This window comes from Spea bombifrons, chromosome 2 (genome assembly GCF_027358695.1).
Source record: "Spea bombifrons isolate aSpeBom1 chromosome 2, aSpeBom1.2.pri, whole genome shotgun sequence".
NCBI classification, from domain to species: domain Eukaryota; kingdom Metazoa; phylum Chordata; class Amphibia; order Anura; family Pelobatidae; genus Spea; species Spea bombifrons.
The window spans coordinates 108269336-108289581 of NC_071088.1; the positions used below are offsets into that span (position 1 = coordinate 108269336).

The following is a 20246-nucleotide window of genomic DNA, read 5'->3' on the forward strand; positions in this document are numbered from 1 at the left end:
AAACACTGCAAGAGTTAAATACATCATATTCTGAAAGCTTTAAACAAAAAAAAAAATCTGTTTTTAAGGAACAGTCTTATTTTTAACGTATACTGGAGTCCATTGTGTATGAACACAAAAACGCTAAACTACATGAAAACCGATCTCTGAACCGCACCTATGAAGGATTGTGCCTAGGCAGCCATGGACAACCTCAAGGGCAAGAGGAGATTTATCCCGGCACTCAGCAATAAGGACAGCAGCCACAGAGTCTCTGGGTTGGCTAGGGACCAAGTAAACACAAGTTAAACACATCACATCAGATGGGAAAGCCATTACTGAGAACTGGTTACCAACAAGGACCGAGGTTGAATAATATTCCAAGCTGTCCCTAGTTACAGATATTCAGGCTGCACCGTGTCATCACAGTCTGCTTAAATTTGCATACAGGGGCTGAATTGGATTGCGCAGATCCAGAATTCTGGCTGGTAGCGTTATCAATGTTATAAAACATTCACTACGGTGATAGACTTTATTATCAAAGCGGTGCCAGAAGAGAGGTAGGATCGCAGTGGGCCAAAAAAATATTAGGTATAAAATAAACACAAACGTTTAAGGTAATACATAAATAAAAGTATAATATTGTGTGCTAGGTAATTAAAGTAGTTTTACCCCATTTATGTTGTGAATGGAATATAAACAAAGGTGGGTCTTTGTAGGGAAGGTGGAAAATTTTAAGAATATGTCAATCTATCATGATAATGGCAAATATTACAGCAAGTAGACTGCTCCTATTCTCTTGCTGTCACACTCACACATAAATAAATTCTGCAAGAAATATTGACCTTGCGTTGCAAACAACATATTGATCTTCATTCACGCCGCGTCAGCTTTTTCAGATTGTAAACACTGCACTGCAGGCCTGATTTCCTGATTGCTGTCAGGCAATGACTGCTAATTACAAACGTCGCTCTCACTCGGAGGACACCGGTTTTTTGTTCTGACCTGTAAATAAACTCCTAGTCTAGTTACAGCTGTTCTCACAATCATAGTTATCATTAAGTTACGTATGTGCCTCATCGGGGCAACTCCCTGACATTCAACCATTATTGCTTGTGGCGTGTGGAAACCAAGATAAACACGGACTTAAAATATATATGACCCCGTCTGCTTCTAGACTCTTAATTGCTTTACAAAGATTCATTAGCATAAAAGGCTCGACTGATGGTACCATACAACTAGCTTTAGTTTCCATAACAATAATTAGAAAAATAATTTGTACCGGTATGTGTTAAGGCGTGTTACGTAATTTTAAACTACCAATTATTTTAGCCTCTTATTTATTTTGGGGGGGAAATAATATTGAGGGAAAAAAAAAAAACAACTAAATGAAAGTCATATAGCACTGAAATTACAATCTTAGAGCATCCACAATAAAGTAAATTGGTTAAAACTAATTGATGGGAAAATGTTTTTTGCCACAGTGCGGAAGATGTTTTCTTTAGCCTATCATACAGAAACCTGCAGCAGATTAAATGAAAAGGAATACATCCGATAACAGGCAGGATTAATATTTATTTTTTGGTTGGAATGTAGAATGCCTAAAGGGATGTATGAGAAATGGTAGGGATTTAATTTATAAATTGCCTCGATTCCTGTTGTATCTGTAGGTGTGATTGTATATTTGTTATATGCCAACCCTCATATGTAAATTGTACAGCACTGCGAAATATGTTGGCGGTTAATAAATAGAGAATAATATATAATGTATATAAAAGATAATAATAACTGTCACATAAAAATAAAGGCTATGCTTGTGTAAATCTCTGAGACTGGAACCTTTAAAGTGACACTCGTACCCCAGTTTTTGGAGCTCAGTAGAGTTAACCAAGTTGACGTAGCTGTCTTAGTTCAGACTGATTACAGGGTTCAGGACTAAACCCAGCAGTACCCAACCCAGTGAAAAAATAAGACGTGTAAAAGAGTTGGTGCCTGAAGCCCTACATGAAATCTAATATGAAAAAATAAAGTAGCTATACTGTTCCTTAGAATCTAATACCTTCGATTGTTACATTGTTACATATGGCCATCTTCTCACTTGACAAAAAAACAATCATATTTATAAACTAAAGGTTTTGGAATCAGAGAAACATAATGGACTAATACAAAGACAGAGAATCAGAAACTAAGCCAATCCCCAACTCTAAAATCCAACATGGACTTGTGCAGGAAGGTTCCTTCAGTTTTGAGAAACGCTCAATGACTAAACAATAGCATTTTCTATAAAAAGTGATTTGGTTGCAAGATATGAAATGTGCTCTTTTCGCCATAGGAACTAATTGAATGTTCCCGCTTACTGGACCATTTTCCAAACATCCGATCGAAAATGTAATTTATACACCAAAAAACATTCATCTACCGCAAAACATGGATCCGTTGGTTTTAAAAAACAGTAATACTAATATTTCCTCGTTTTCAAGGGGAAACAGTATTTATTATTTTTCCAGTTGGCTGTATTACTAAATATATTTTTGCAATTTTTTTGATTAAATAAAAAAACCTGGATCTGATAAATGGCATCATGCTAGGGATTTAATATTTTATTCAAGGAATGAAATCTATACAAAACAATACATAACACGGTTATGAAATTATCATTCAGGAAATGTAATTAGAAATCCATTTTTCAAAAAACTAGAAAAAAGAAGTGGCACATTCAATGTAATAGCTGACCTTCTATAATTCAAGTGTAATAATATATGTACTGTAATTAACCATTCATTAACAAAACAACATGGAGGTCAGTGGATACCAACCCATTACTCAACATGCCAGCAATATTTTGCCTTTATTTTTGAGACACATCCTTTCCATGCCCTAAAGATGAGAAATTAAATGAGTTTGTTGATTGTTGCTTATTGGCATTTAACGTGGTAGATGACACGGACACCTTGTGTTTCAACAACTATAAAGCTGCCTAAACATATTGTTCGTTTTTAAGTATTATATTTGTCATACCTCTTCTGAATGCTTCCATGAAATAATAATATTTTAATTACATAAAAGTTTAACTCATTTTACATTTTTTCAGGGAATGGTTATCAGGTGACACAAAGGCTAGGACTTAAAGGTTGTTGTTGTAGAAACATTTTGTTTTGTTTTTTCTTGTAATTTGTCTAGGTCATAATTGTCAAGCCCAAATGGATTAGGATCTTCAGACAAGAACATAACTCACAGCATACACACAAAAACACAACTCACAGTCGGGCACTCACAGGCACTTCTGCCATTTCCCAGCCTCTGGGCTTCATTAGGTCTCCCAGTGGCTAGCTTCTCCTTCCACGAGTAGAAACATCATTAAATACTGCGGCTGCCAAGCAATCCCGTCTCTCAGCAGAATGGGGTATCAAGAGTCTCAACATAACATGCAACACAGGGGATGCAAAGAACACAGGGATTCATTCAACTCCATCTCCAGTGGTGGTTTCAAGTGTGCTACCCTAGTGACAGAATTAGGATGTTCCAGGGTAAAAACCTTGAGAACGACCCTGATATTTGGCAGGCTCATCTATAATGCCAAAAAATACTTCCCAGTTCGGTACAATTGGTCAAACTTACAAACAAACTGCTCAAAAACTTCAAATAACCAAGGGGACATGTTTTTATTTTATTTTTTATGTATCTGATTTCCAGATATCCAACTAAATGTCAGTAAAGGTTCAGTATAAAAGGTTCAGGGCAGATGAGAGGCAGCAGATTTTAACAGAGTAATTTTGACACTTGTCGGTACATTGTCATTATCTGTAATAAAGGTATTACATTAATGGAGTAAGAGGTATATACAGTGTTTTGCATTTAGATAACTTCAAATTCATTTGACATTTTCATGCCGATGTCATATTTTAGAACAAAAACAGAAACACAGGAGGTTATGTAAAAAAAAAAAAAAAGTGATTCTGGTGCAAAGTTTGCAGATCAGTTTCATCATGGTGAACAAGAATTAGATTTCGCCACCTGACATCAGCGAGAACGCCCCCAACGCCATCAGTGGGCAGTCCTGCCTGCGTCCCGCAAGGGCAGGCCCCAGCTGGCCGGAGCCAACAAGTTCCCAGGTATACTGATCTGAAAATGCGATAAGTAAAAACCAACAAGAAGGTTCTAAACACTCAATATAAATTTTAAGTGAAAATAAAAGATACTGCCATTCTAAACTATATTTATTTTATTAAAATCATTTATTTTATTATTACTTAATCCAGGGCAGAGTTGTTGTACCGTTTGATTTGTTTCTGAAACTGCAAAATAACTATCATGGGGTAATTACCAGCTTTCACCAAATATTATTGCATTTTATATATACATAATGGGATTTAAAATACAGCGTAAACTAAAAAATAAAGAAATGATATGCAGAGAGGCAGAGCAGACAGATAGTGATAAACACTACGAGACAGCAGAAAAACACACTAAAGTTTAACATTACATAGTAGAAGGAATCTATACAAAGAAACAGGCAATTAAAACCAAATTAATACCAAATGAAATAATAAATAAGAGAACCAGCAATACACCAGGTTAATAAGCATATATTTTAGGACATCATATTAGAGAAAGACATAAGTATATTTAACCCTAAAGATATGCAGATATGCAGTTTAAATCCAATTGTAAAACAGAATGATATATCTGAGGCAATGATGATTATAGATAATGGGAGAACTAGGATCCTCTATACAGAAAGGGAAATGTGATAATAGAAACACAAAGGTGAAGAAAATCTTGAGGATAATCAAAAATCACTTTAAAGGTAGTTCTGTGCCACAGTTTATGTGCGGTGGCAGAGTATCACGTATGCCAATGGAATCTTAGATTACACAGAGATAAGCAACAAAGTACGTGGACATTCAGATATAAGGGATGTGTGTCTCGAACTACGCTTACTAATAATGAATAATACATTTGTTAAATATGTCACAGGGCAAAACTATAATTGGAAAGCAGCCTCTGTGATACCCGATGTGTTGGACTGCCAAATCCGATCATTCTCAGGCGGCTTAGTGAAAGTGGCAAGTCAAGTGGCAGTTGTAGCCCAATAACAGGTGGGGTGGTGCAGCGGGTATTCCCATGGTGTTAATGCATTTAGTTGCAATCAATTACTGATAAAATATTGTCAGCTATAAATAAAGGCACAAACATAACATGACAAAAGGTTAAGACAACAAATAATTATGCTCAGCCAGCCACCTTTCCTGCTATTGCTGAGGATCAAGGATGTTTCCAGGTATCAACTGTTGGCAGATGCAGTCTGACAGCACCTGGAAGCCAAGTGTTATTTATCTCTGCTGTGGCTGGCTGAGCATTATGGGAAGTCTTCTTAACTGGGTGAGCGTGGATGCTATACTTAAACAGTTTAGATGTCCAAAAAGCTCCAACGCTACAACACCTGCTTCCTGTGATTCACGGTACAATGTCCCCCATTGAAACAACCAAAGAGTAATACTTTTGTTCTACTCATGGCTTTACCATATAGAAGAATTCTGTATGTATTTAAACAATTAAGTGTAAAAACATATTTTGGGTCCCGTTACTGAGACTTTTAGGACACTGTGATACTTCATATCCGCAAACATTCCGAGCTCCTAGAGAACCGGGACACCTAGGAAGAAGGAAGGGACAGACACATAGAGATCCTAAGGAGGGATTTGTGGGACATATAAGATACCGGTGGCTCAGTTTATATCCGTTAGTCGTCAAGAAGTCACAAATCCAAACAGATGAGCATGTGTTATGCATGGAGACACCAGCCACCAGGGAACCCCACGTAAACTGTATGCAGAAAAGGCTTGTCATCTCTAAGTAAGCAGTATTTATGTCACCGATTACATGCATAGCAACAGCCAAAGGACAAGTTATTTTCTATTTCACAAAAGCATACTGAGCATCATAAAAAAAGGCAAGATTGCAGGGGCATTATTAATTATCATTATGTATTGATTTATATAGCGTCAGCATATCCTGCAGTGCTGTACTAGAAAAAGCAACACGTGCCAACTTTTGCAACTTATTATTTCTTGTATTTTGGGCATACGTCAACGTGCCGATCAGCTGTCATTTTACTCCAATTTATGGTTTAAAAATAGATAACTAATAAGTGTTTTTGTCGTGAAAATGCAAATAGGCTGCTAGAAGGCAGTATACAAAACCCAGGCTTTTACGTTTAAATAGCATATACTTCAAAAAAGATATGTATTAAAGCTCATGTTTTGAATCACTCAGCAGAACTTGTGATTTTTATTGAAATGGCATCGTAAAGACAAAAAAAAGAAAGAAATCAGCCCGTAAAAGACTTCAACGAACAGGCAATCGCGTAAGAGACACAAAGGCGCACTATTGCCTTTCTCAATCAGGTCCTCTGCTTTGCCTTTTAACTGCTGGGAATTACAAGGACTGTCACGTTATGCAACACATAGTCATCTTTCAATAAATATTGGTTAGAGTAGCACTTGTGGTTTATTTGAGTGTAGTCTAATTTAATCTCAAACCTGTCATACTTTTCATAAATCACTGAGGGAGTGATCTCACATTTTACGACTTAATTAGCATTGCAGATTTATACAAAAAAAAAAAAAAAGAGTGCCAGATATACTACTCCCACACTGAATCCGCCACTTACAACACTTTAAGACGTCTGCCAACTTGCTCAGTACCTTAATCCTCGCACTGCCCACAGAACAATTACAAACGCTACCTACTAATGTTCCACCAAGTCCAGCAACCCACTGAGCGAGACCGCGGCTGCCAGGAACAGCAACCTGTGTCAGTGATTAAAGTATAGCATAATTTCCACGGGCGGTAATTTAGCGAGGAACATCAAGCAATGGCAGCTGCAGGAAATGTTCGACTAATTATGTAAGACTGGAAATATACAGCGAACGTGACATAAAGGATAAAAAAAAAAATTGACGGAAGGGTTTTCGGTAGCACACCCTGTCTATTTCTCCCTAAGGACCTAAGGCGAATTTTAGAAGGGTAATTTCTCGAAGGAAAAATGGCACACTAAGTCAAACTAAGTGCTATTATGTGTAACACAATCTTTTGCAAAAACTATAAAACACATTAGTGGTGCAGCTGGAAGGAAGGAAATGTATTTTCAAATCTACAACTCTAAAAGCCTTAATATAGGCAGACCAAGGAAAGTTGCTTTTTACTGACTTTTTTCATCAACAGGCTACTACTGTACATGGGGAGAAGGCCGTCTATAGGAGCAGATTATATTCATGAGGTTTTTTTTGTAAGCACACGAAAGCAGGGCTATGTTCTTCTTCTGTACCAGTATGTCTTAAGTGCACCGATGTTATTGTTAATTTTATATATTGTTTAATTTTGTATAATTACAATTGTGTTCATTATGTATTCTGCATTGCTGAGAAATATGTTGGTGCTCTATAAATAAAATTGGAAAATTGGAAATTTTCCCAGCCAGTATGTTGGAATGTTTAGTTTAATAGAGGAATATCAAATGCTGGAAATTATTTGTGTTTTTTTTTAATTAACCTTAGAATTGTAAAGAGCTCTGTTATTTAAAGCTTTCAACTGCTATCCTGCACAGGGAATATGCTTACTTTAGTACGCAGCTTAATTAGCTATCTACATAAGGCAGTCGAACTTGCTGTGGGCTGTACAAATGCCATAGGAGCTTACACACAAATATTTCAGCTCCCTGACTTCACTACGCATAATAAAGGGCAGTCAGTTAAATTGGATCTGCTACTTTAAGGCCACATACTTATGGGACTGATGAAGAGCCAAACACAGTAAGCTTCTCCTGCAAGTAGGGGTGAAGTGACATTTAAGAACTCTTCCAATAAATTATGCAGGACCACGTTAGCCTTTATTGCCCTTTATGATGTACGGTGTGACTCCCCTGCAGATCCCTAGCGTAGTGAATAAGGAAACAGGAAACGTTCCTTGTCACAGAACTCTTGAGGAACAGACGGGATCTTGAGGGACTGCTCCTCTGGATTTTGTCTAATACTGTTTCTTCTAGTGGCAGGTTTAATTTCCATGAAATGAAAATATTATAGAATAAATGCTTCCTTTTTTATTATTTAGCATTCTAATTTTCAGCCTTTCATAGATTTTATGCCATTTTTGTACATTATGTTGCACAGGCTTGTCAGTAAAATCAATAACTGTGCTTCCATTTATGCTCAATTATATTTGTTTCCATTACAGAACAGTGTTCACGTGTTCTCTTCCATATTTATGAAGACATAATGGAAGAACACCCTCAGTGTTATACAAACCGTCAGCAGCACCAAACATGAAGAAATAATGAGAAGGTGCACATTCTTATTAGACATGTAACTTTCCATTGCTGGGGCTGAACCCCTAAGTGCAAGCACTACACAATGTAGACCATGTAAATGAGGCAGCGTATTTGACTGGCCACCTATTTCACAAACTTGTATGAAGAACAAAAATGACATTACCTCTCAATGTTTGTTTCTTCTGTTGATATCAGGCTTTATGGTGACACAGTAGACACTAATTTGGAATTCTGGCATCTGCAGGACCTTTAAGGTAGAAAGAGAGAACTGACAATTAATCAAAGGGATATTGGACACAGTAAGACATGCGCCAAAATACCGGTAGTTTGTTTAGGTTTGTGACATCTTTAATTAGTTTTCATTCAAAGTTTATTGATGCCCTGGAGAAAAGTTTTCATATTAAATAATGAAATATAACATGCAGGTGAGTCTGAACTATTTTGCATATTGAGACATGGCAAACATTAATATGAAAGAACAATTAATAGCACCTGCTTCTTTTGGGGGCGGGAAAATTAGTATTCATCAGTTCAATGTCTGAAAGATTTGTTTCTGGATTTATTCACATTTTACAATTTTGTTCAATTGTACAATTCTATCCCTTATTTACCTAAATGTATGGTTAGAGGTCAGGGCTTGCATGTTACTTGGACATATAGATATCCTATCTTATTTATTCAATATATAAATACATTTCATTCTGTTTTGTTACAAATTATGGTTACACTTAGGGCTGTAATACATTCAAACATTCTGAGCTAGAAAAGACGAATATCATGGAAGGACAGATGATCAAGGGGATTTGGGTACCTGACAGAGGCAGTCACTCCTAAAAAGAGACACTTGTATGCTTATCAAAGTTGCAATGTTCACACCAGGATGTGCAGTTGTGCGTAATGTCACAGCCGATCTTTCCCAGATTACGCGGGTGCAGTTGTAAGATCACAATGCCCCATTTTTTTGCATGCATGGTAGTGGCCAATATGGGTATACTAAACCGTCCCAAAACATAGGACACTTGCCATAGCAGCTGGCATTCTGTACATAAGCCCAGATGATGGCACTGCTCTAAGCATTTTGCCACTTTTGGCAGCTATGTACCCGATGCATATGAATCCATAGCATAAGCATTCCATAACTCAGATATATAGACCCTGCTAACAATACCTCCCACTGAAACTCATCCCCACATGCTTTGTCCAAGTGATCAGTACTATCACTGGAACCTCTGTGATAAACAGACACAGATCCATTTAGACATCTGCCAGCTGGGTAAATGGAGGCAACTGTAGAATTGTACTTTTATAGATATATAGATAGATAGCTAGATAGATATAACAGTTTTTGAGGCATTAAATGTTAATTAAATAAATACATTTATGGAAAACATCTTATGTGACACTGACAAATGCCCTTCTGTTTGGACTGCCCTCTTATCTGGCTAAAATATGTGATTTAGATTATGCCCTTGAACTGTATTATTTAAGTAAATACAGGCTAGAACAATAGACCTATATACACTTCAACTGCATGACAAGGCAGCCTCCAGTTCTGCATAATGAGTACCTTGACATAAGCTACTGCACGAAATGTCAGCGCCTTCTGTGTGAAAATTACTAACTGTTCTCTGAATGTGATGGGAACCAAGACTGAAAAAGCCAGTGTGAGTAATTGCGTATTTCCTGCAGGAGACGGGTGGACTAGAATCCGGGTATCCAGTGAAGAGTTAAACTACACTTAGAGACAGATCCTGAACCAGTCTAATGGATGACAATCCCAAACGCACGCTGCTATTCTGGAGCCCCTATGGTTAAGGCTTTAACTGGGAGCCATCTCACCAGTTTTGTCATCTTTAAAAAACACGCACGGATGACCAAGGATTGGAGGAAAAATAATTACAGCCTGCACGACAATCACTACACATAAATTATGGGTCAAGCCATTTCATCTAACTAACCCAATGTACTTATTGAAACATTGCGCTATAATGTGTGAGATATTTCTTTAAAGCAATAGGTCTATATCTAACTAAATGAATTAAACTATTTCACATATACACAATTAAATGGTCATGGGGACAGACATGTATTATGAAATCTCAAGCATAACACTCTCTTCTCAGTCCAGGACAAAGACAGTAGTTACATATTATACACTTGTATGAAATAACACTGGGCTGTTTTCCTGCAACTTTAGTTTGAAAGTTAGCTTGCATGTCTTACATGGGGGGTGCATAATACAAGAGATTTTAGGGGAGATCCAACAAACGTTGCATAATTGGATGGAGCGGGTCTTATATCAGTTTATAGTGGTCTCAGATACAAAAAAGCAAGGGGACTGCATAGTCTACAGAAAGCTCCTCGGGGATTCGGGTTCAGAAAATGATTACCTAATCTAGATCATCTTGTGTGCCAACGGGAACAACAAGGTGACTAAAAAAGAATCAGAAACATAATACCAACAAAATAAAGATGTTGGCAGCAACAGTTTTCCTAATCTAGGAGACCTCTGTTGAGGCAGCATGAAAGATGTGTAAATGGCTAAAAACCAGAACAGGTGATTTCATAATACTTTAAAGTCGTGCTACTAAGGAAAACAAAAAGATTATCTACTCCAAATAGGCAATAAAGCCCTTCTATACCATTAGCAATGATGTCTGCTAGATGTGATTAGTTATTTTGATAACTAGGACAAGATGAAACCTACAAACATAAAAACAATAAAGGCAACGCTCATTATTTTATGAGGGGGGATCATTCATTTAAGATATAACTATATTTTTTAACATTATATTATATATAAAATATTTTTTCATCTTGAAAACACGATAGAAGGTTTTAGGATCAGCAGCATAAGACTACAAAAGACGGCATTAGCCGCAGCACTAACATGCAATAGAAATTGTTTTGCTGTTGGCATGTGTGCTCTCCGGGTTTCTGCTGAGAGACTGCGGAAATAATTGTGTTAAATAATGCTCATTTTTCTATGGCTAAGGAGAGACGGTATATGCTTCATGCACAGCCTAAGGATACCACTTTGCCCTCATACAAGAGTTCAACAAAGATAATGGAACTTCTAACAAACGATGTGCGCTTTGCAGAGGATGGTAGAACGCATGATACAAAGCAGATCACAGACTTCTTTTTATATTTTGAGCCCCATGTCTTTTGTTAATTATGATAATGCACGGTGTATTTATTTTGGTCATTTTGCTATTTTAAAGGGGCGGTAATGCTTTTTTCTTCTGGGGCCAGTGGCCCAAATAGCACTTACTACTACATTTACAATTGATGCCCTTCCTTCTTCCAAAAATTCACGCCGACAGGACCCCTTGGTGTACTTGGATTACATATCCGCAATGATTTCCCCCTAGGGCCACTGTTCTGGATTTGTAAAACTTTGTTGGTACGCATCCATGTCAATCTAAAAAGAAACAATATCATGCGGCTCATACATAGAAACCCTCTGCACAGTAAGGTACGGCTGGAGGCTGTTAGTTTTTTGTCAAAATAACATTTGTGTCAATAGTTTTGGACTTAATATTATTGCCTTGCAGAATTTCATATTTTGCACTAGTTGGTGTTCAAACTCTTCAGCAAATGCCAGGGAACGTTTAATCTGTATGCAAAATACTGTTTATCTTGCTTAGTATATGCCCATGTTATTAGTTTAAGCAAATGCTAAGGAGAATATACAGTAATGGAACACTTCCAAACTAAAACACCTGCTATAGATTTACAGTGTATATAATACATAGGTTAGAAAAAAAAAGATTATCTCCTATTTGGGAGTATGCGAAGAAGCAATGGGACCATGGTCTAGAGGAACAAATAAGAAGATACTGTGGTATAACATGTTGGGATTTACACATAAAAAATGGTTTTACACATAAAAAGTGGCTTTATCACCATAGCAACCATTGGCATGTTCCAATCAGCACTGACATTAATAAAAATTTTAACCCCTTTGTGACAATGGCTGATTTTATTTTTTGTATCCTTCGTGACAACGGCTGTTTTAACATTTCTGCGGTGCTCATGTTTATCTGTAATTTTCTTTCCCGTTTACTGAACCCATACAAGTTATATATTGTTTTTTCAAGAAAGGCTTCAACATCGTTTGGGTGCAGAAAGCGAACGTAGATCGCTAACTGCACACATTTAAAGCCATGACTGTCGTGGGACGTCAAACATCACTAACTGTATGTTAGTGCATGACATGCCCAGATCATCAATTGTTATCAAGGGGTTAATTTGGGTGCAAGTGGTTGCTTTTGTGTCACATGACAATTCACCATTCCCACCAAAAATTATTATTGAGACAAAATTTCACATGATTAAAGATTATTTTTGGACCTCCAGCAGTACCAAGAAGTTCTAAGGCTGCATTTAGTTACAAATGTCTAAAATGTAGATGTAGGTTTAAATTAGGAAGGCGGTTTAACAAAACATTTAAAGCACAGGGAACCCCCAGATGTCTATATAATAATGTTTATTGCTACAACAAATAGATCAGATGTTGATGTGTTCTCTGATGACTTGGGTCCTGAAATGAAATAGTCTCCCGAATACCACTGGAATGCTAGGGATCAAGAGAGCTGTCATGAAGCCTAGTCCTGAGATAAACATCAAATTCTTTCTCCTGGCTGTAGCCCTGCCAATGTGTAACTGATCCACCATAACAAGTGACACTATGCGGTACAGTTACTAAGAGGTGAATACTTGGAAATTGAAAATGCATGTGTTATTCAACAGCTTGAGAGTGATTGGACAACACTAGGGTTTCACGCTACAGATTTCACCCCTTAGTAAATCAAACCCTAGCTCTACCCTGTCTAGCAGTTTTATTGTATTGTTGTAATATTCACTGCAGAGTTTTGTATAAAGAGTTATTTAAGAAGTGCTAATAACGTTAACACTTATCTACTGCTTTGCTTTATAGAAACATAGAATTTGAAGATAAGATTTTCCTGCTGTATAAATATTAAACCTTAACCAGTCCTTGGTCTGGTCTTATATTCAGGATAGCCTTATGCCTGCGCCAAACATCTTTATGTCAGTGAATTAACTTCTACTAGAAGGCTCTAGCACCCTGTCACTTACACTGAAGCCTCCCATCTTCAAATTTTAGAATACAATTTTTTTCTGTCTTTGGCTAAAGTAAATTTAGTTAAAAAAAATAATGAAATTGATATTTAGTAAACCAAAAAAGCATGCAAATGTCACCACAAACATTAAAATTGCTATTATGCCGTTTTAAACAGCAAGTTGACTTTGCAACACCTCATAAGTGTGAAAGACTTAGATTACACTGTTTTACTTATGGGGTGTAATAAAAGTCCCATGTGAAACACACACACACACACACATACAGAGAGGAGCCGAATCCTAAAGGGTATATCCATGGTATAGCCCAGTAAAGCTGAGAACCTTGCACATAGGCAAATCATATTATGAAACAAATTGTGATCAAATTATAAACATAATTACATGTTTATGTTACATGGCTGCAATAAATCTAATCTATATTGTTTGTCTTACTTTGTAACACTGACACCGTCCGTATTAAGAATAAATTTGTCTTCTGTATTCTGCAGGCCACCCAAGGAAAATAGCGTGCACTGTATCATCCATACACCCCAGGACTCTCCAAGGGAGGCATCTCAAGGCTGTTTGTTGTACTTGGCATTTAACACGTGTGACGCGTTAAAATTGCTGATCTGCTACTGCTAATGCAGAACCCTTGCCTGCAATGAAACTGAAGCCTGAGATATTTAAACGAGGGATAAGCACTGCATGTTTTCTAAATATTTAGAGCTGAATGATCCAAATTCAGAAATGGGACATATACATATATATATACACACACACACACACACACACACACACACGCGAAGCTACTAGCATTTATAAATCCTGAAATAGGTTGAATACTCAATGGAAATATAATTGTCACCTCTGAAAATGAAACTCAGCAAGTAAAATAAAAAAAAAATTACGTCACATGGACATGTCTAGGACTACGGCATGCACACAGTACCAATACCCCTTGGTTACATGGGTTCCTTCATCTGCATATGTCTGCTGCTTTCGACACAGCCTTTTGACATATTGAAAGATGGAAAGTACAGGAGCCTGAGTGTTCTACCAATGTAACTTTTATGTTGTGTAGTTGACAGGTCAACTTTAGTCGATGCATGTGGTTTTCAATATCACTAATATCTATTTCACCTTCCATTGTAGTTTAGAGCTGGGGAACACAATCATCAGAGTCTCTATTAAATAAACAGAGAAGGAAATTAAAATGTATGAGTGGTTAGAAGTAGACCCTCCCAAGTCCCTACATTAGAGGAGTAGAGTTTTAATACTTTGGATACCTGCACTGAGGATAAACACTAAAGAAGAAGTGTTACGTAGATGCTCTTTTCAGGCTGTGATTTCCTCCCATTTAAAAGACCGATGCCAAGATTCCCTAACCAATAACATTTTGCACGTTCAATGCTTTCACTATTGTTCCTTCTCACTCTGCGCTTAATCTCAAGAGAAAACTTATTTCCCAACATTTGTTCTCTCACTTGTATGGATTGCTTTAATACACTGCTTTAGCTCCGTCCCATGGACGTGCTCAAGATTCCCAAATGCGTCACGTATAGACAGATAGACCAATTAAATTGCAAGTCAATAGAGCCAATAAAAATGCTGGCTGACTTAGACAAAGTGGGTCTTTTTTGTAGAACACTACTTCCAATTCGGACTAAGCACAAACCACAATAAACATGTATATAATAGTCAAATAAAGCTGGGCGAATAAACACATATCCCCTGTCGGATTTTATCTGATTGCTGTCTAATTTTGACACTTCAGGTTATTAGATATTAACCTAAATCTAAATATTAGATAAAAGGTAACCTGAGTGAGTGAAAAACACATCACCTCACCACATATTACATAAACCCTGGTTATGCCACCTGTAGCAGTAATAACTGCAGTGAAAAGCTTCCTGTAGTTATTGATCAGTTTCACACAAAACCATGGCGGAATTTTATTCCCCTCTGCCATGCAAAACTGCTATAAATCAATGAACTTTGTGAGTCTGCAAGCATAAATTGCTTTTATCAGGTCCTGCTACAAAATGTCAATAGGATTTACACTTCAAAACTTTATGACCCACTTAAGTTTCAGTTTCGACTGACTGACAGATGGCAAGACATTTTCTGGTATAATTTTCTGATACAAAACAGAATGTGTAGTTCCTTCAAAATAAGACGCTGTCCAGGTCCTGATGTATCAAAGCATCCCCAAACCATGACACTGCTATCACCATGCTTGACGGATGGCATAAAGTTCCTGTTGCAGACAGCATTTTGCAAGACATCATGAGGCCCAAATTGCCTAAATGTTCCACAGATGACTTGTCCGTACACAGAACATTGTACTTTAATTCTAGTTGACTTTGCCAGAATCTAGACCAGATTTAATTTTCTTCTTAGAAAGCGGTATCTTTCATCTTGCCTATGTGCCTTGAATCCCCATGTTTGCCCAAGGTCTTTATGGGGAACCTAGCTGTGACAAGAGAGACAAACAGAACCCTGTGTGTTTTTCTATGGTCCTTTATATCTTTCTGGATGATTTTACACTGTCCACTTTGAGATTTTGGCAGGATGGTCACTCCTGAGAAGATTTACTCCAGTCCCAAAAGGTCACAATTTGGTCGATATGGCTCTGAGAATGGTAAGGTGTAGCCTCATAATCCTAAACATGGCTATTCAAGCCTTTCCAGACTGATATGCATCAACAACTGTTTTCCATTCAGGAATGTCTTTTTAACATGAAATGATGCGGCCATATTGTAACGTTAGAGCTTTTACAGGACCACTCAAAACCCTAAAAGCAGGGATGCTTCTCGCTGTTCAAAAAATACATTATCAGGAACATCCCTAGGGTTCCTAGCACCTATGGCAAAGTAGGTCTCAGCCCACTTGTATTAAGATTCTTCTATTTGTTGCATCAACATAGTACTCCGCTATTAACACCCTGGCACTGCTATCTGTGTACAGGTTGTGACACTGCTCACAACACCACCCAAGGAACAGCACTGAGTGATGATCCAGAGTATCAGCCAGGTGCTACACTGCACTCAATTGCTAACCCAAGAACACACGTGAGAACCTAACAACAGCACCCTTGTACCAGCTCAGCACCTTTTGTTATCTATACCATGGGCCAAGTTTACAGAGACTTTTTGTCTCCAACAGCTGGTGACCAATTGGCAGATTACAGCTGGTGTTGCCAGAACTTTCGTTGGGTATGTCTGTAAGCAAAGAATTAGCACAACAAAGATGTTTTTGCGAGGTCAGCATGCACCACTGAACTAACAGGTTACTATATAATAGTGCATTCAGAGTCATACAAATGTTTACAAAATTTACCAATTTTGTGAATTCGTACAAATGTCCAAAAACAAACAGGGACCTCGAAAGAAACAAATGAAAACAAAGCAGAGAACTCCAAACATTGGCTTGCACTCTGACTACTTCACACATGAAAATGTCTCCATTCCTTCTCTGCCAACCTTTCACGTCCCAGTCTCCTTTCCGCAGCTCCGCTTCTTGTCTTGCCTCTTCTTATTCTTCTGTATTCTTTCTTGGCCTGTACCCCACAAGGACAGTCTCTACCCCATTCCTCCAATCAGGGGAGAGGGTCTGGTTTCATGCCATTTTGCAGAAGCACTCAGGAAGGCCTGGATACCGCAGTGGACAGTGGGGAGAAGCGAACCAAAAAAGATACAGAAGAGGCAAGACAAGAAGCGTAACTGGGGAAGAGTGGACAGGGACAAGGAAGCGGTTAGCTGAGAAGGTAGGGGGACAATGAAAGATAGTGTGAGAGAGTATGAAAGACAAGAAATGTTTTTTCTAAACTGAAAATGATGTGTGTATAATGTATCATACGTCTCACCATAAATGTACCAGGAAGACAGGTGTAACCTGCGTGTACAGGGGCAAGAAGCAGACTACATACAGTCTGGATCTAATTGCTAACAGATGGAAAGGACTGTTAGCAGAAATACAGGCTGATCAATACAGTGTAAATTAACATGTTAATTAATCATATAGTAGTTTTTAAGGTATTTATAAAACAATTAACCTTACCAGGTACAGACTGCCAAAACTTTCAAACTCCCAATTTTGCTTTAAGGTTATGGTTGTGAGCATGGTTTAGGGGTTTGTTTTTTTAAGGCTTTTAAATTGACGTAGTGAATAGTGTAATTAAGTAATTATTTTTGAACAAAATAGTGTATTTTATTTACACAACTAATTTATAAACACATTTCATGCTGTTTCTATACATTGGTGCAGAACACATGACACATTCATACTCGGCAAATACCAAGAAAAGGAGGACACCGGAAAAGGAAAGATTTAAGGAAGGACTGTCTTTCTATTTTTTTGGCAGGTTTTTCTCGCCATTGAACACAGTGGGCACACTGCATATTACGTGTTTAGGGGATCTCTGAGGACAACACACAATGATCAATTGAGCAGGAGTAGGAAATGTAAGAGCGAATTTCCATATGGCGTGTTGAATAATGTAAACACAACATATAAGCCATTTTGTATGCTCCATTGATTAATATGTATATGTATTTTGCTGACAGACCCACTTTAAACTGCATTACATGTAAAAGGTCATGACACATTTTGCTGCAAACATAAATGTGAAAAAGAAAACATTTTTGATTTTAAACCATAATTTTCGCTGTGTAGAGTCCATCACTAGCACCACTTTACCTTATATACTATATGTCTTTGCTTGTCAATGTGCTTTCCACATACCACATGCACTGTGTAAATGTTTGTGCTATAAAAAATAAATAAATGTCAATAATAATAATACCCTTATGAAATACACGCTTCTGTTCCTGGGTTGTAATAAAGGGTACTTGTGAGATTCTGGCTGGCCTCCCCGAGGCCACAGAGTTCTCTTAGTAATGACTATTCCGTGGGGAGATTATTCCATAAGAGTGAGCATTTCATCCAATGATCCCCTTGAGCTATGAAAAGAGTTAAGAGAAACTCATCCATTATTACAAAGAGAAGACATCTCCCAGTATACATGCAAAGATCAGGTGCTTAAGAGGTTCCTGCAATCTCCAGCTGCTCCTCAGCCGTTTGCTTTGGCACATAGGTAGACAATGACACTGATAACCTCCCCAACACACGCAGATAAGCATCAGACTCCTTTCTAATGCATAAGGTTACGACAGACAATTGAAATTCAGGGTTATCATTCTGTTTGCAGAGAAGATGTGAACAACATTGCTCTTCCATATCCCCAGCGAGCAAGAAAACAATGTTTCTCTCGCACAAAAAAAAAATAATCGTGTTGCACTTTTGTTGAGAAGAATAATTTTCTCTTCTATTATTAAGCTGTTTTTACTTAAACATGTGCATCCTGTCATCTGGAAAACAAAGCATTCCGGTGTCGAGAGGGTTCCCGTCTGACACTCTGGATACTTGATGTCACCAAATACAGTCAGCCTTTTTGTTAGATCTGCCTTTGGAGGTTTTACTGCATCTATCCGAGGGAGGATGGGTAAGACAGCTTTTGTTAACACAATAAATATCAAACAAAAAAAGAAGCATGCAACTGCAAAGTAAGCTGCTTGGGAACTCATGGAAAATCTTCCCTGGTGGATTTACAGTGAGCAAATTAAATTCCACATTATAATACGCTGCTTAAAATCACGAGTAGCAAATGTTTATGTAGTTTACACCCGTTGGGACAAAGACATTGAATGTTATGGCAGCTAACAATCAAATGAGCCTCTCTTTTCGAGCTATTGGTTTCACAGACAGTGAACACCTATATTGAACACTTTAATCTCTTTAATATACCTACCTTGGTATGTTCTTTGGTTATTTTTCTCAATTACTCAAAGCAGATGTGTCATTTGTTCCAAATCCAAGATTGTACACTACATACACTAAAAAGCCCATGTTGAGGCATCTCTGCCCTATTAACGGATTTTTGTTAATTGGTTCAAACCTTTGAATGGAAGAGGAAGGACAGAAGCTTAGGGTGGAAATTTCACAGGCTGCCGTGGAACTAAGCCTCTATGAGGTGAATTTTCAAACTCCAGCCACACGCAAATGCACGGGGGGGGGATTCCGCAAATAATTAACATGAGGAATTGTGGGACCACGGAGGAGGAGGGCAGCTGTCATGTAAGCAAAAGTGAAAAAAATCCCGCAAAATGCAAACCAGTCAGGGCTCTCAGCTTTGTTTTCATTTATTTCTTTCCGGGTCCCTCCTTATTCTTTGACATTTGTACAAATTCACAAAATTGGCAAATTTTGTATATATTATATAGCGTCAGCTCAGTGTCAGCTCAGTGGTGCATGCTGACCTCACTAAAAACATCTTTGTTGTGCTATTTCTTTCCTTACAGACATTTCTTTTTCTTTTTTGAAGAATGCATATTAAAGTAGTCACAAAGTGCATTAATACGCATTCTTCTTTAGTGGGGCTCTATGAGGCATTCAGTTGTGCCTTTAAGAAAATGCTAACTACTACCACACCAACACAGCATTAGGTTAACGTACTTGGAAGCAGCCCCTCTTACACAATAACGGGGGCAGATCATCCTATTAGGCAATTCATTGCACTGTTGCTCACTGGGTGGTTAACAAAGGAGATCTATAATTTACCCAGTTTTACACTATAGCCTGCATAGCATCCATAGCACTTTTTATCTTGTGGAGTGTGTCAGGATATGACATCATAACTCTGTTGTTCAAAAGTATAGTCATGCCTAGGGCAGCTCCCAATGTAAACATGTCGCCGTACACATGAAACATAAAATATTATATAACCTCCCAGACACAACTGTACCTTGACATATGCACGCACCTGCAGATGACAAACATACATAGCAAG

General features: G+C 37.7%; 1 long non-coding RNA gene across 1 annotated transcript in view; it reads right to left on the reverse strand.

Annotated features, from left to right (window-relative positions):
• The window catches only part of LOC128473319 (uncharacterized), a 64700-nt gene that overhangs the window by 27004 nt on the left and 17450 nt on the right, over nucleotides 1-20246 (reverse strand). The window contains exon 2 of the long non-coding RNA XR_008346268.1: nucleotides 8472-8555. This is a non-coding gene — a long non-coding RNA (uncharacterized LOC128473319). The remainder of the gene's footprint in view (nucleotides 1-8471; nucleotides 8556-20246) is intronic.